Consider the following 16,556-nt stretch of genomic DNA (forward strand, 5'->3'; position numbering starts at 1 on the left):
AAAAAAAAGAAATATTACTGACCTCTAGAGGGAGCTAATGCACAGACATGTTGAAAATATTACAATGCTTTTCATTACATACACAGCTATTTAAACATGCATGCACATTGATGTGTATAAGTAACTACAAATCCATTTAAATATCTCAGTATGATACATAAGACATACTTTAAAGAAACACAATTATCAATTTAAATGTTAGAGTTAAATACTGATATTTTTTATGTACATATGTTACTGTGTGATATGGAAGTGTATGCATAGGCAAACAATTATTTTTCAGTTTTGGATGAAATAAAGGGGGATCCATTGAGTTTTTATTTCTATGTTCCCATAACATAGAGATTCCCTCACTTTCAGTGCAAAATAAGTTATGGAAAGTATCCCAAATGTGATACATACAGCAAAAAATTAAGTAAGATTTTTTTGTAGAAATTTGGCAATGCATACACTTTAAAATTTACATTTTTTTATTTGTTGCAGTTACTGTTCCTCTACAGCTGTAATGGAAGAGTTTTCTGTGTAGCCTTTTCATATTATCTGTGTAGAATTAGTAGAAGTAGTATTAAAGCTGAAACTAGGTAGATATTAAAGATACATATAAAGAGTGCAACCTAATGCATTCTTCATTGTCAGCCTCCTGCAATACATTTAGCATGAGGAGTAGCATAATGGTGGGAACACAGAGGTCAGAACATATAGTGAAAAGCACAGGAGTGCAGAATGCACAGAATGCAGGGATCTATTGCAAATTGTTGTGGATCGGCCAGGATGTTGTGGATCGGCCAAAATGACAAATCCCTCTCCCTCCCAAAGTCACAATCCTTAGAGTAGAGATCTCCCCCTCCCCAGGAGAGGCCTTCTCTCCCAGCCCATTACCTTAGTACAGACTCCCTAGATCACTCAGTTCTGTAGATTATGCTGGGACAGTCAGTATGACAAGCACCGACTCTAAAAAGAGATCTCCGATTAGTACACATGGAGAACCATGTTCTCCTGACCCGGTCTGGAGGACTAAGCTATCAGTTTGCCAGATTGGGCCTGATTTATTAAAACCCTCCAAGCCTGTAGAAGATACATTTTCATCAGGGAATCTGGGTGATCCAGCAAACCTGGAATGGATTTCTTCAAAGACATTTGCTTGTAAATGTTTTAATTCCTGGACCAGATCCATTTGCTGGATCACCTGGCTTCATTTATGAAAGTATATTCTCTCCAGTCTTGGAGAGCTTTAATAATCAGGCCCATTGGGTCTGGCTCTGCAATTTTAGCTCCTTTTGACCTTTAGTTAACACCAAATAATAGCTCCTTCATTGCCTTCTTAGTTAGTTCTTTTTTTTATTTTTTTAAATTGCACTCATTCGAGTTTGTAGCACCAAATCAATGGCCCATGGTTAACATTGTGCCTTCAATGGTTGTAAACTGTCATTATTGGCTTTTAGAGTTTTCTCTATTAGTATTCTGTATTAGGTGTAATAGGTGTTATACTGGGTAGGTAATAGCTGGACTAAAAGGAAGTTTTTAACGGATTGATGCGGGCAACACCTCCCACACCATATTGTTTGTCCTATTTTAGAGTTGTTCACTAGCATGACTGAGAGAAATGTATTATATAATATGATTAAGAAATATAGGAACATACAGCAAACATCAATAAGAGATAACAAGTAAATTGAAGTTTAATCATTTGCAGCTGTATTAGGACTTGGTATGTACTGGCATTTTAGGCATTTTTTAATGCATAGTGCCTAGTTTTTTACTTTTTTTAACTAGGCTTTAAAAAATACAAATGCCTTTTTTTAGATATTGCTAATGCCTGCAAAAAACAGGTGTTTTTGACCAAAAACATGCATCTTTTTACCGCACGTCTGAACAAACCATTATTCATACTTTACAATGTAGAAGGGGGGACTGCAGGCTCTTTCCATAATATTCTATGCTATGCAAATTCCTTAGCATGCATCATGTAGCAGGCTTCAGGGAACGCTGAAACTCTAATGTTCATTTAAACAATTTTACATTTAGAAATATTCAGCAGAATACAATATCAGCACCTATTATTATTATTATTATTAATAAACAGGATTTATATAGCGCCAACATATTACGCAGCGCTGTACATTAAAAAGGGATTGCAAATGACAGACTAATACAGACAGTGATACAGGAGGAGAGGACCCTGCCCCGAAGAGCTTACAACTACCTATCACAGTAACCAGCTATTGTACAGGAATGTCAGTGTAAATATTATAACCGTAAACATTTTTACATTTTTACTCATACAATATCATAGTAAAGATCAAAAAATGTACAATTATCTAGTGAAGCTAACACTTTGCAGAGCAAACCAGATTTTCTAAAGGAAAAATTAGTGTACCTTTATTTTATAAACAGGGATATTTTGTAAACTACAGTAAAATGTTTTGGGCCAAAAGAGAGAAAATATTATGAAAAGAAATGTCAAAATAAACATCCTAGAAATCTAAAACCAAAAACTTTCTAAAAACAACAAATGTTACAAAAAATGTATAATAAATTCCAAACAGTGAACAGTCCTGTTAACCACTTACTGTATATAATAGGATCATTAGAAAACACATTTTAATTAATTTTTTTCAGAACAGCATCAGCACTTCAATTCCCATTCTTGAACTAATATAAATCACTGTAATGAGTGCAGAAAGAAAAGGCCTTTTCTTCCAAATTGACAACCATATGACATTAGAAGAAGAGACTATAGCATAATGTAGGGGACGCAGTCCTTTAGTCCAATGGCTGAAAATGGCAATTTAAGAATCCAATGCAAAATACTGTCACCCTAAAACAGGAAACAATTATTGGTAGAGAAAATACCAAGAGCAATAAGTTATAAATTAGAAAGCATGTTACTTCTTTAGAGTTCTTCCACTTCCAGTAGCACAGAGCTGAATACCATTTTTACATTTCCAACAGCACAGTGCATGTTATATCTATTACACTCTATACATATTGATTTTTTCACATTATACCAGTAAAATATCTAATATTTGATATTGTTGATTTACTAAAAATATCTCTGGAAACAATGAACGAACTATGCAAAGAATTTCAGAAACTTTTTCTCCCCATAAACTCCTAAATCTTCAGCATTTTTCATTTAAAACACTATTCTGCGTTAAATGTTTGAACCAAGCCAATGCAAAATATGTATTTCAGCTATTTTTATATTTCATTTACCAGACAATAATACCCAATAAATTATTTGATCTTTTCACCTGCCATGTCAAGATGTCTAAGGCAGACCTAATCTCTTTATTCTGTCTATGGCTACAATGCCTTGATATATTGAAACTAATCCCGATGTATCTTTTCATACTTGCCTTAGTCATTCTGGGCGTTTTGCTGCCATTTATAGATGAGAGTTTTTGGATTAAAGGGGTTTTACCTCTGAAAACCTCTCAACCTAAATGATAAAGATTTGGACATATATATCTATTAAATCTAATGAGTAGTTTGATCATCCCCACCTAATTTAATATAGTAGGTTGCCCCCTCCTACTTTTTTTTGCTAATTTCAACATGGCATTAGAAGATGCTTTATTGATAAGACAGCTTAGCTCAGCAGATGTCCCAATCTTCTAGCCATATGATGTTTGTAGTCAATGATTTTTCTTATCCTCAGGCAGCCATCATGGTCTCATAAACTGAACCTATAAACTTCTTATCACCCTTAAAATGATCAACCATGGCAGCTGCCCTTTTTAAAGGGATTGAATGGCTGGAGAAAAGCTGTGGCACAACCGGTTGTGTCATATAACATTAATGGAATCATAATGCAAGAACTTTGATGTTAACATTTCCTAAATTTTTAAATCAGCATCTTAAACACTGGTGTAAATAAGGAGCCCAAGGTTGAAGCAAATTCTGCTTTTTCTTTTTTTAATGCAGTACAATAGACTGGAATAAAAAATACCTGATTGGCTGCTCTGGGGAACAAACTAAGACAATTCTTTATTTTGTGAAAAATAGAACCTGTGTTACAAGATTCACTAAAAGAGTATTGTTGACGTTATCTGATAAAAAAAATCGTGTTACCATTTTTAAAAAAGAAGCGATACTGAATCCCTAAATGCTATAAAGCAGTGTGATACACAAGCCATTTCCATACTTACCCTTACAATGGAGAGACGTGCAGTGTTTCACATCATCTGACCTTTCAAAGTAATTGGAATGTTTGTCCATCTCATGTTTCCTTCAGCAAAGACAATTCTATGGGTTCTTACTGTTTCTTGTCACAGGTCTGTGAGATGTGCCAAACCAGTACAAAATAAATGGAGCATTAGTATAGGTGAATGGCAGTGACCTGTGACTCCTTTTACCAAGAAAGCTACACAAAAACTTGTTGTTTGTGATGGTTCTATTTACAGTCATAGCACATCTTGGAACAAAAATGTTTGGTTATATGTCAAGTAAACTGATAAAAAGTAAGTACAACAGAAGGCCACTTGATCCAAGAATCTCTGGTAATGGTGCATTGGCACATTGTGCATGGGGTTACCCCTTACCCAAAGTCGTCAGTGCGCACCAACCACAGTTTTCTTATTGGCAGTTGGCCATGACTAATCAAAAGCAGGAATGGGGCACCAAAAATACAATAAATGCTGAAAGGGATGCAAAAAGTGACAGCAATGATCTCTAATAGAACAGAGGTGAAGCAGCTAATAGGATCTGCATATGTGGCCCTATCATTGAAATATTTACTGGCATATTAAGTGCTGAGAAGTACAAGGAAAAGCCAAGGAATACCAATAATTCATAAGAAATGGAAATAATAATATAATTGCACTGTTATGTGATAATGGCACTGTTCTACTTATATATTGATAAGGGGAAGTGCATAAAGGAAGTAAGCTAAATATGTCCCATGCTTGGCCTTTCTTCCTAGACATCTGATTTGCCCATCTGCCATGTTGGTGCAATTGGCTTATTACTTTCAACCATGCATATTGGAAGTTTGGACTTTCCTTTCTTTTTTTTGTTCTGAGACTCAGGAACATACGGGTATTTATAAAGTAGTGACTCATTCAGCAAGTATCTACTGTGGGTGAATATTCCAGGTGCATGTGTACGTAAAGCAGCACTTTACTTTCCTTAACATTGCTTTTACCTTCACTTATTTGCATTTTTTAAGATAATCTGTGAGAGCAGAAATGTGGGCACTGATATTGCTGATTTATTTTTAAAAGTGAGTGTTCTGAGATATCATCTTGATACTGGCTTTAATATCACCAACCATAAACAAACATGCACCCAATTAAGTCAGATATGTGTGAACTTGTTGGCTTTAGATAATCTCTAGTATGTGAAAAAGAACAGCTAATATTATATTGGTAACTTCAATAGTTAGAATTCACATTGAACAATATGAATGTACTTAAAGCTACCTGGCACTGGTTAGGCTTCACCTACTATACGGCTGAACCCTTAGAGATGTAATTGATTTTCAATTGGGGAATGTTTCAGTGAATGTTATATTTACTACTTTATATATAGACCCCTTAGAGAGAGAGGGAAAAAAAGGAAATGTGTTAAACACATTTCAGGGGATAAACCCTGCATGATGGCCTAATCTTGATTTATACTAAATTTCTGTGGTTCTTTCGTTAGAAACGTCTGCTGTGACAGGGAGAGAATACAAGTAACAAATCAAAAAACATGTCATTTCTACTTAAGAGGAAAAGCTGAGCTATTACAACTGAAAAACTGATTCTCTTTAGGACTAACATACAAATGTATTGACTTTTTTTTTAAAGAAAAGGTCTGTCATGACGAAACTGAACATGTCTGCTGCTACTATAACACAACACGGACCTGACCTTTTCTCTTATAGCTGAAGATAAGGTCAAGTAAGAGCTATGCTGGAAAGAAATGCTGCTGTCAACATGTCAGTATAACAATGGGATTCCTGTATACCCTTTACACTTTAAACAAAATCAGTTTGTTTTTGGGCCATAATGGCAATTCCTCCCTGTTTTTTCTCTCTGCGATATTGTTGACTTTCCATAATGCATTTGCTCTGCAGGCCAGGTGTTTTGGAGGCTGCCTGGAATTTTCCTAACAGATCTGCTTGGCTAAATATTTGCTTTTAGCAGCGTTATGAAAGATAGAGAGCTGGTAACCTATACAAAAAAAAACTGAGTTATAATGCATGGTGTAGCATACAGTGACAGATACCAATCTGCTGTAGCTTATCACCTTAGTTTGACCCGTGTATGTCCTGGCCCCGTCTTTACAAGTGAATGTAAGTTGAGAATGAAAACGTGTATGTACCAACGTTACTAACTGCAACAAGCCTGTAAAAAAATTAGCTGTGACTCATTGCTCTTATTGTTCTCCTATTTTGTTTATAAGCCACTGAAATACCCTGGGATTTTTTATGGCCACAAGGAGACAATTCGTATTTGTGTAGGAGAGGTGGGTTTATATCATTCTATAGCACACACCGCGATCTCATTCCTGTGCGTAAAACAATCCAAAAATGCTGGGATTAATTTGTGGATTCAAAGGCTTTTATTCTCCCTGGGACAGATCTGCAGATCAGAAGTTGATAATGACTTTAATATTTGGTGTTTGTTGTAGAACTATGGGCCTTATTTATTAAAGCTCTCCAAGGCTGGAGAGGGTACAATTTCATCATCCAGCAAACCTGGAATGGATAAGGTCAAGGATTCAAAACACTTGCTAGCAAATGAAATCCATTACAGGTTTGCTGGATCACCCAACTTCACTGATGAAAGTGTATCCTCTCGTGCCTCTGAGAGCCTAAATAAATCAGGCCCCATGACTCTGAAATAATGAGACCAGAGGCAACCAGGAGATAGGCATTTGCAGAAGGAGGTCTGCAATGAACTATAAGGAAACCTGACCTCGGCAGAGATGGGAGTGTGGCAAGGACTGCAATCACATGGATCCTTTCATGCTCTGACCAAAGTAGGTTGATTATAATAGTAGAGTGACATAGGCACTAGCTCATCATTGCCTTACTTCTCTTTCACTATCTAGTCACAGGCAGGGGCTGGTCCAGTGATCAGAGGAAGGGGGTTGAATGATACAAAATTGAGAACATCTAGTGGTGGAAAAATGTATTGCGGTGAATATCTCCAGATTAAAGATGAATACTGCAGCTAAAGCTGCTCCCCTTTTTTCTGTTAAATGACTTTATTGTTTCTATAATGTTATTTTTGCTAAAGTTCTGTTTAAACATTCGCAGAAAACTTTACTATTAGCAGCTGGAGCAATAAAAGACAATAAAATAAATAAAAAAAAACAAAGATCAGCTTTTTTCTTACCAATGCACCTAAGTTTTGGAACAAACTGGTAACCAAGGTCACTCCAGCTGTATTCCCTGGCAATCCAAGTAGGAGAATATTTCAGTGCATGATCTTTTTCCAATAGATTTTGGGCAGCGATGAGTTTCTGCAGATTGGTAATAAACCCAGGCAACTCCTGTATTAACTGTATTAGGTTATGTTGAGATTGACAGTGCATTTACTGCTTATTTATGCCAGTAACACGGGAGATACTACACATAGCCTCAATAGATGGTAGCCCAATAGAGAATGAATAAGGGAAAATCTTAAAAGGCTCGTTCTGTAAGGGCCAATGCCATAGTGTAAATAGGCTGAGCGTTTGGCAAGGTACCAGCCACCAGCAGGGGAACACTCGCCCCAGCTGCAGGTCCGAACCTCCTCTAAATGTCCTGGCAGGATATGACACCTATCACTTCACTCATTGGTAATGTGGCTGATAAAGTATCATATTAATATCTCCAACCCTAATTCTGAATATTTCAGCTACTAATTCTCTCAAATATACTTGTATCTTTTCCAGCATACAATGGTGCTACAGACACATAGGCAATTTAGCAAACAGGTTTAGTTTTTAGCTCGACTGATTAGATTATATTTGGATTCCATTAGTTTATATGCTGTAATACATCATCTTGGTCACTATAGATGAAATATCTCTTCCTGTATTGCGACAAAGCCAAGTGGTGATATTGCCAACTTGTTCATTATAAAATTAAATATGAGGACTTTTAGCCTTGTTGTAAATTGCATGCGATATCTGTGAATAACTTATCTTCTATGGAATTTTTCAGTCTGTTTTTCTACCAGGGACCTGCTCCAAAACAGGGAAGCCCATCCTTCTGTAAATATTATTTTATGCAGACCGGTAATCTACCTAAAGGCATTGTGTAAATGGATCTTTACCTAATTCAATTTACAGGCCATTGTATATTATAAGACTACCAACCAATGTTTGCCAAATTCATACACACACAGCCAGAAGGAGGAACTTTTGTATCTTCTTGGTATTCATTCTCTTTCAAAGGTACAAGCATTCAGGCTCGAGGATATGGAGAATATTAAGGATAAATGTTCTCCCCAATGAGATCTATAGCCTACATTTTAAGCAGCTGCTGGCTCCCAATCCCTGCTAACTGCCGGAATCCTCATTGACAATTGCAAACCAACCAAAGTGCTTACTAATTAGGTGGTCAATGTAGTGATTGCATGCTGGCTGAAGGATCCATTCACAAAAATGTATGTTTGCAGTGCTATCTATTTAATAGTGTAACTGTCAGATACAGCTACATTATTAAAAATAATACAGTAGACAAACTGTAAGAACAACTTCATTCATAGTAGTTTTTGTACTAAATTAAAATGTTCTATGTCCTTAAAAAGTATTTTAAAAATATTACAGATGTGCATATTAGTTGGAATAATAGCTCAGCAACAGACTCCCCAGTGCCCCAAAACGACTTAACAGATATGTTGACTAATAAACGAGAAATCTGCAGGTGAGGACCAATTTGTGATATTTTAGATATAAAATAAAAGTGTTACATTACCTATGAATATTTAAACTGATTTGTTAATCAGAAACCTATGTTTGGACAGAGATTTGTCTATTTACAAAAGTCCCAAACTGCAACCTCTCTTGGCTGCCTAATCTATAGTTTAATAAGTAACTGCTCTAGAATTTTGCATTGTGCAAAAGCAGGACACAAGGGGCAGACAATCATAGAATGGGAGGGTGTGGGTTAATCTGTCAGAGGGTGATGGGCTTTTACACTTTCATACATACCCCAATATATCTCCAAAGACAATTGCTACCTTTTCAAGTCATTTCCATTTTAATAATAATAGAACAATACTAATAAATGAACCTGCTAAAAAAATACCCAACTTGTGTTAATTCTTTCCATTCGAGCATAAATTATTTATTAATTTATCTGTATTAAAAAAGACTGGGTAACAAGATAGTAGTATTGTGGGTAATCTGTGTTCTTACAAATGTTTTTTTTTTTTTCGGAAAGCTTGTAATTCTGAGAATTTTTGAAGCTGATGTACATTGTATGATGCTACACATGGCAGGCTCTTTCCTGTGCACATGTAGACAGGATGTCTCTGTATCATTCTGCGCTGTATATCTTATTCTTAGAAAGAAACTAACACTTTGGTCAGTTCTAGAAATTCAGGATGTACATGGGCTTTTTTTTTTTTTTTTTTGAGAATTTCTGTTCAGTGATCTATGATAATATGTTCTAATGGTTTATCTGTTTAGATCACCTGAAATAATGTTGTTTTCAGCTCCTGCAAACCAAATGAAATAAACCTGTAAAATCTTGGCATTAAGAGACAACTAAAGCTATGATAAAATAAAAAAAGTACCTTACTGGTGGTTTCCCTTTACTGTCCCCATCATCTCACTGTGTATATCCTTTTTGGCTTTCCCTAAAACATTCCCTGGTGGGAGAATCAATTACTGCCATTGAAACACATGGACTTGGAAGATTCTCCAGTGTTTCACTGAATGTTGGATTCACTATACCCCTTAGTTTAGTCCTGGTGAATAGTTATCCTGAGCTGGCTCTGTGGCAGTCTTAAATATATATTGTCGATTTTCTGTGTCAGTCATATTTATATATAACACAATACATTTTTACACAATACAGTGTGTTTAATGTGTACTGTGATCATAATTTTTTTTTACCTTTTTTTATCCTTTGTTGCATTTGTATATTGCTGATCTCCAGTAGACTCTCTGCAGTTACCAATTGTCTGCATGTATGTGTGCCAGTGATGGCTGCATGGCCGAGGCTTCCATACTGTAAATGGCCATTTTTAGTCTCAGAAGCCCATGTTACAAAGCGACAATGCAGAAGAACTGACAGACAGGGACTTTATGTTGCCACCCCATACCGGGAAGTAGAAAAAGAGTAGCCTGTTTCCTGCCAGTTGTTGCAAACTAAGACTTTTTTTGCTTTTCCCAGTGGGAAAGCAGTGGCCTCTCTGCAGAGGTTTAATATGTCCCACTGTTGGGTCAACTTTACAGCTCTGCAATGAGCAAAGCTCATACTTCCTGCTGATTTGAGAAAGCTTTGATTTAGACAGGTGTTATGTCAGTGCTATGTTGAGACAGTTGGTTGGGGGATGGTTGAGCACCAGATTGGAAGGAGTCAAAGTTAGGGGGGTTTAGGGGGGGTTAGGGACCAGGAAGATGGGGAGTAAAGTTACATAAGTTTAGGAACCATGCAAAAAGAGATTGGGGTGAAGGAACCAATAAGAAAGAGGGCTGCAGGTGGATGGGCTACGAAAAAAGAGCGCTGCAAAGAAAGAAGGTAAAGTTAGGCACCAAGGTAGGGTTGTTAAAGGTATGAATGAAGAGGCTAAAGTTAAGCACCAAGAATGGAAGGGGGGGTGTAAAGTTGTCCACCAGTCAGTGGTGCTAAGGTAAGTAGGAAGTAGGACTCACTTGCAAGGGAAGCTGATGAAATAGGAGCATGGTTGTGCCGTTGGGCTGTATGCTCTTATATCTGTTTGAGGACTGAAGGACTTGAAACTTAGGATCACTGTGATTTATATTGAAAATTGAAAGAGATTACTCACTAATTAGCTAAACGGGATTTGAATATACCATTGCCGCCATAACCACCCCCTTCTTTGCAACAATTTTAAATAAGAGGGCTGCTGGAAGTACAAACATCAGACTTCTCCTCTCCTTCCTCCTGAAGAAGCAGATTTTTTCCGTGAAACGGGTCGAGAAGTAATTCAGAATTTAAACCCTTTGGGGGTATTCTGTAAGAAGAGGTCATTATAAACGATTTTATTGTATTTTATGTATTTGAAATGATGTTGGTTTTAATGTTTATTATTAATAAAACCATTATTTTTGTAATATATTGATGGTACTGGCTTTAAAAGTCTCGCTTAAAATTGATGTCTTTCATCGCATATCTTTTCCTATGAATGTTAGAGATGTGGCCTGTTTAGGATAAAGAAATGTATAAAGGTGGATGTTTCTTTAAAAAAAGAAAGTAGGAAACAAAATTGGGGATGGGGGGGTAAGATTATAAACCAGGCAGGAAGATGCAAAGGTTAGGCACTAACCACAATATAGGGGTGTGGATCCGGCAAGGAACCAGACGGGAAGGAGCAAAGGTGGGACAGCATGACAGAATTTCAGTACTGGAGGTAGGACGACAAGCTATCAAGCTTCACTCCTTCCTCAGAACTCTGGACCTCTGCAGAAATAATTCTGCTTCTACACATAGATGGCCCCAATCTGCAGGCAGAATTGCCTCTTTGGCATACAAGAACACTGCCATCAATGCCCACAGCCCCATATATCTCTAAACTCTCCTAATTTCCCCTTGCACCCCATAATTCCCCTTCCGTTGATGCTTTTTTTTTTTACCCCTTTGTTCCCCTCCCCAGGGTTGACAGTAGCACGTTTCTCCCTCCAATCTGTCACTCCATTGACGTCATCGTCCACCCCACCAATCAAACGCAGACTTCGCTTCTATAGCAGCCCCTTGCCTTGCCGTGCACGCGCCTGGCCAGCCACGAGCGCGCGCCTCCTTCGTTGTTTTTCATGAATGAAATCCAATCGGGCGGATAAAAATAGCACGGGAGGGCGCTGACGTCACGAGCCGCGGCTGCTGCTGCTGCAGCTGGAGAGATCGGCTTGCATTACACAGCCTTCGCTCTTCTCGATTCACATTTTTTTTTCTGTCTGCGGGAGGGCGGAGATAAAAAACCGAAGAGGGGAGGAGATGGAGAGAAGGGTAACATTCGCCCCATAAGATGAACAGGGAATGTCATTGCGAAGGAAGAAGACAATGAGCAAACTTCTGCTTCGTCCTCACCTCCAAACCTTTAACCTACCGGCGTATACCGCACGATAAGAGCGAGCTGGAGTGTGGGGGATAATAAGGATCGATCCGGGGGAAGGGAGGACACAGCAGGTGTGTATATTGGAATGTGACGGTGCAGGTATGTGTGCGGATTCCTATAGACGCCAATGGGCGTTTGATGTGCGGTAACGGTGAGGAGAGGGAGGCCAGGAAATAAAGGAGATCAAGGCGGATGGAATGAGGCTTTGTGTCCCCTGTGATGCTGTAATGTGGCATTGTGGTTCTGCCAGCCATTGTGTGTGTTGTGTCTATGAAGTGTTATGGGTTGCCGTGACAACGGGGGCTTCAGGCAGGGCAACCCGCCGTACCCTGGCGGGGGCATGACCAGATGGCGGGCGCCAAAAGTCACATGATGGAAGAAGAACGTTTCCAAACGACGTGACTTTATAAAACCGTTAGGGCAATGCCAACTTTTCCTTCCGTTATCCATTCTCAATTATTAAAATTTCCTGCCCATGAGCGCTATATAGCTAAAAGCCACAGCGCCGTCTGCAATAAATGGCAGCATTTCATTGTACGTAGGTCAGTGTTGGAATAATAGATCCCAGGGTTTCCGGGATCAAAGGTGACAACTAACTTCTTCTTTTGTTATTGATGCTGGCACATGTTCTGAATAAAATGGCCTGCTGCTCCTTTAAATGATTCCAATCTGCTAAAAGCTACAGTCTGGTCTGTAATCAATGACCGCACGTAGGCTATAAAAACTATATATCTCCTTGTAATCGGTAGGTGACACCTGACTTCTTTTATGATTGGTTGGATGAACATTTTTTCAAACCGCTAATAGCTGCAGCACCTATAAAAAAAAAGCAGCTTGGTTTAACCAATCACCTGCTAGTCCTTCAATTTTCTGGACCTGTGTATGTAACCCAATTAAATTTCCTTTCTGTTTGCCATCACGGCTCACCTGCACTCTTATTAAATTTTATTGGTTGCAAAGGTAAAACTTTTAGATCTCATGGATAATCGCACTTATTATTGTAAACTGACAATACAAAGCCATCTGGTCACACTTGTCCGTTCCTTCATTGGGCTTCCTATCTGTAGACGGACCAACAGCCGCCATGTCAAGGCTGACAACCCTGCTGCTATTTTGGTTTGGTGTTGTCAGCCTTCAGGTACAGATGAGATGACCAGATCCTCAGACTTGTCTGATATAACTGTATACAGTGAGATGATGAGAGAACCGTGCTGGGTGTACATTACAGTATTGTTTATATACAAGCATATCAACCAATGAAAAGAGCTGTAATCTAGACCGCCCAATCAGAATGCAGCGTACACAAGACATGAGTAACTGGCACGGGGTTGTAACCTCGGCACGTGCTGCAGATAATAATAGGGTTGTATATTTATATTTCTGGTTATGTAAACATCTCATGGTTGTGTTATGTCCCACATGCCTCCTAATAATGGCAGAAATATGTTCCTGGCACACGGAGCGCGCTTCCTATCACAGGTATCACGGAACGTGTGTTAATTATTGAACAGCTAAAGCCTGGAAGCTGCACCCTGAGCTCAGGTAATGCCAGGAGATGACTAGGCGGCCGGCACACCTGTCTACCTGTCCTATGGAGACGTGACTCATGCTGACTGCACATCCGCCCCCGGGGCTGCCTTGGATTCTAGATAGCTGTCTAGTAAAGTTCAACATAAAGCTCCCACCGGTCCCGTCATCTGATAATTACAAATGTCAGCTTCGGAAAATTGTCTCTGACAACACAACCAGGACTGAAACTCCGATTCCTGTACATTCTGATATTGCTGCATCCCGGAGACAAGGTCAGGCAACCTGAATTGCAGGTGACTTCCCGAAATGATAATAAGACTCCATGCTGCCATTATATTTCTGTAATCATTACACAGCAGGATTGGGTAAATATACGGTATAGAAATAAAGTAGTTTTAACTCTTCAGTCTGTAAAGTTATTGCTGGGATTAGTAGTTCTTACCAGCAAGGAGTTTTCCAGGACTTTCTGCAAGAAACCTGTTGATTATTATTATACAGGATTTTTATATTGCCAACATATTACAAGTGCTGTATATTAAATATGGGTTGCAAATGACAGGTACAGTGACACAGGAGGAAGAGAGCACCCTGCCCTGAAGAGCTAACAATCTAAAAGGTGGGGGAAGCCGCATACAATAGAAGAAGGATATGGAATGGTGGGAAGTAGTGAAGGTTTAAAATATGGGTTTGGTTTGAAAAGATGGGTTTTGAGTTCTCTTTTAAATATGTAGAAAGTAGGAGCCGAATAGGACTAGGAAGACCATTCTATGGAATAGAACTAGGAAGACTATTCCAGAGAGTTGGGCAGCTCTAGAAAAGTTATGGAGCCATGTATGTGACGAAGTTATAAGTGATAAGCAGGGACTTTTTGAATTTGGTTTTTTATAGCTATCATATATACCCCCACGTCTCATATACCCCCCTGGGTACACCACTTGGGCACAAGCCTCACTCCAATAATCTTTTTGCCCACCGAAAGGTATGAATACAGACTGCCAAGGGGGGGGGGGGGGGGCATTCTTCATCCTGACTATCAATGTGAGGGGAACCTGACCGGTGTTTTAAGGGTTCCTGTGGGGTAAAAAGATTTAGAACTGGTTTACATACTCGTTTTGACCGCTATCAGAAGTCTTCAGTGTTTTATATTAATTTTTATAAATGTTTTTGTAACCCATTTAAATTGCAATTATATATCTGTATATCACATGCAAGTAATGCTGCCAATATGTCCATAAGAATATTATTCCATATGCATAATTATGTAGTACAGGGAGGCTGGGACATCGGAGCAGGATTGAAATACCCAAAATTCACAGGTTGTCTGGAACATAGGGCCTGATTTATTAAAGCTCAACAAGGCTGGAGAGGAAACACTTTCATCAGTGAAGCTGGGTGATCCAGCAAACCTGGAATGTATTCCTTCAAAGTCATTTGCTATTTGCTAGTAAATGTTTGAATCCTGGACCAGATCCATTCCAGGTTTGCTGGATCACCCAACTTCACAGATGAAAGTGTATCCCGTCCAGCCCTGAGGATTAGATGGGAATGAAGACCAAGCAGTCTCATTGTTGGAGCATCCAAAACATACGAAGGGCTATTCAATCCCCCAGGTCCCAAAGTTGACTGAAACAACACTGGATGGACAGTTGCAAAAGGTTCTTCCAGACAGACTCAAACTTACAGTTAACTTCAGTTAAAAAACTTTCAATTTATCGTGTAAAGTAATATTTCAGTCCCAGTTGTTTCAGTTGCATTCCTAATACAAAATTACTCAACGTTTAGGAAGAACGAGGATTAACCTTTATATACAAGACAATTACTGATCACCTCACTCTACCAAAAGACTTTAATTCAGAATAATTTGTAGCAAAATCTCTGCACACCTTATTTTCTGAGAAGATGGGGTGTAAGCTGGAAAATAGGATGTTTCCACCCTAGGGATGAGTTCATAAAGAGAACCTGTGAGATGGGATTTATGGGAGTTGCCATGTGTGTCACCCTGTGTGTCTGTGTCCTCCCAGGATCTAAGAAATAAATTATAGGATTATTAAGGTACTTTGTATTGTTATTTGGATCACATTGATGTCTTGACATGTTGGCTTTATGTTAATTAGAGTGAAGTATCCCTCCTACGTCTAGAGATTGATACCCTGTGTACTATTGGCCCTGATCATAGGTCTTATGACTTATATATGTAAGGGTAATGTCATATACTTTAAAAATGCCCCATTCATCCCTGGGTGTCCATATCTCATAGGGGTACCAAATCATAGCAGCATAGGATGACACCTCTGAATCATTTGTAAAACATAATTCTCTGAATTATCGTAACTAAATCTGATGTGTTGTGTAATGGGAGTGATTGTCAGTATTTATAATACTATAAATACAATATTATATTATAATATATTATATATGTCAGTATATATATTTAAGTTCCATCTGTTTAGTTCTATCTTGATTGTGTACTTCTGATTTTAAATAAATATGGTCAAATCTAGATTTCTTTGAGTTGGTCTGTTTCGATCTTTCCATATGTAAACTAAAACCAAACTCATTGAAGCCCTACTAATGCTAAATTGGACTGGTAAAGATGAAGATTTCAGCAATATGGTGGAAGATGTATGGGGATATATTGTGCATTCCATTGGGGGTTTGGTAATTATAGAAAGGTTTAGAATCCCAATTAGCGTATTACTGCATGGGCAAAAGGAAACTTGTACTGAGACACTGCATGTGTGTTGTTTTTTTTAATGTTGTGTCTGACATATTACACTTTTATTGCTGCCTACCTATGGAAGT

At 38.3% G+C, this 16,556-nt stretch overlaps 1 protein-coding gene and 1 long non-coding RNA gene across 5 annotated transcripts in view; one reads left to right on the forward strand and one right to left on the reverse strand.

Annotated features, from left to right (window-relative positions):
* LOC140339672 (uncharacterized) overlaps window positions 1-2,603 on the reverse strand; it is a 34,832-nt gene extending 32,229 nt beyond the window's left edge. The window contains exon 1 of the long non-coding RNA XR_011922504.1: window positions 2,571-2,603. This is a non-coding gene — a long non-coding RNA (uncharacterized lncRNA). The remainder of the gene's footprint in view (window positions 1-2,570) is intronic.
* The window catches only part of RHOBTB1 (Rho related BTB domain containing 1), a 57,402-nt gene that overhangs the window by 12,762 nt on the left and 28,084 nt on the right, over window positions 1-16,556 (forward strand). Inside the window, exon 1 of one of the 4 annotated variants that reach the window (XM_072424473.1) lies at window positions 12,005-12,295. The exons of 1 other annotated variant lie outside the window; for it this stretch is intronic. The gene's annotated coding sequence lies outside the window, so the exon portion shown is untranslated. Of the gene's footprint in view, window positions 1-12,004; window positions 12,296-13,530; window positions 14,048-16,556 lie in introns of those variants that run through there. 2 more of the 4 variants (XM_072424474.1, XM_072424475.1) reach the window with 2 other exon arrangements.

The sequence above is a fragment of the Pyxicephalus adspersus genome, chromosome 10 (genome assembly GCF_032062135.1).
Source record: "Pyxicephalus adspersus chromosome 10, UCB_Pads_2.0, whole genome shotgun sequence".
NCBI lineage: Eukaryota > Metazoa > Chordata > Amphibia > Anura > Pyxicephalidae > Pyxicephalus > Pyxicephalus adspersus.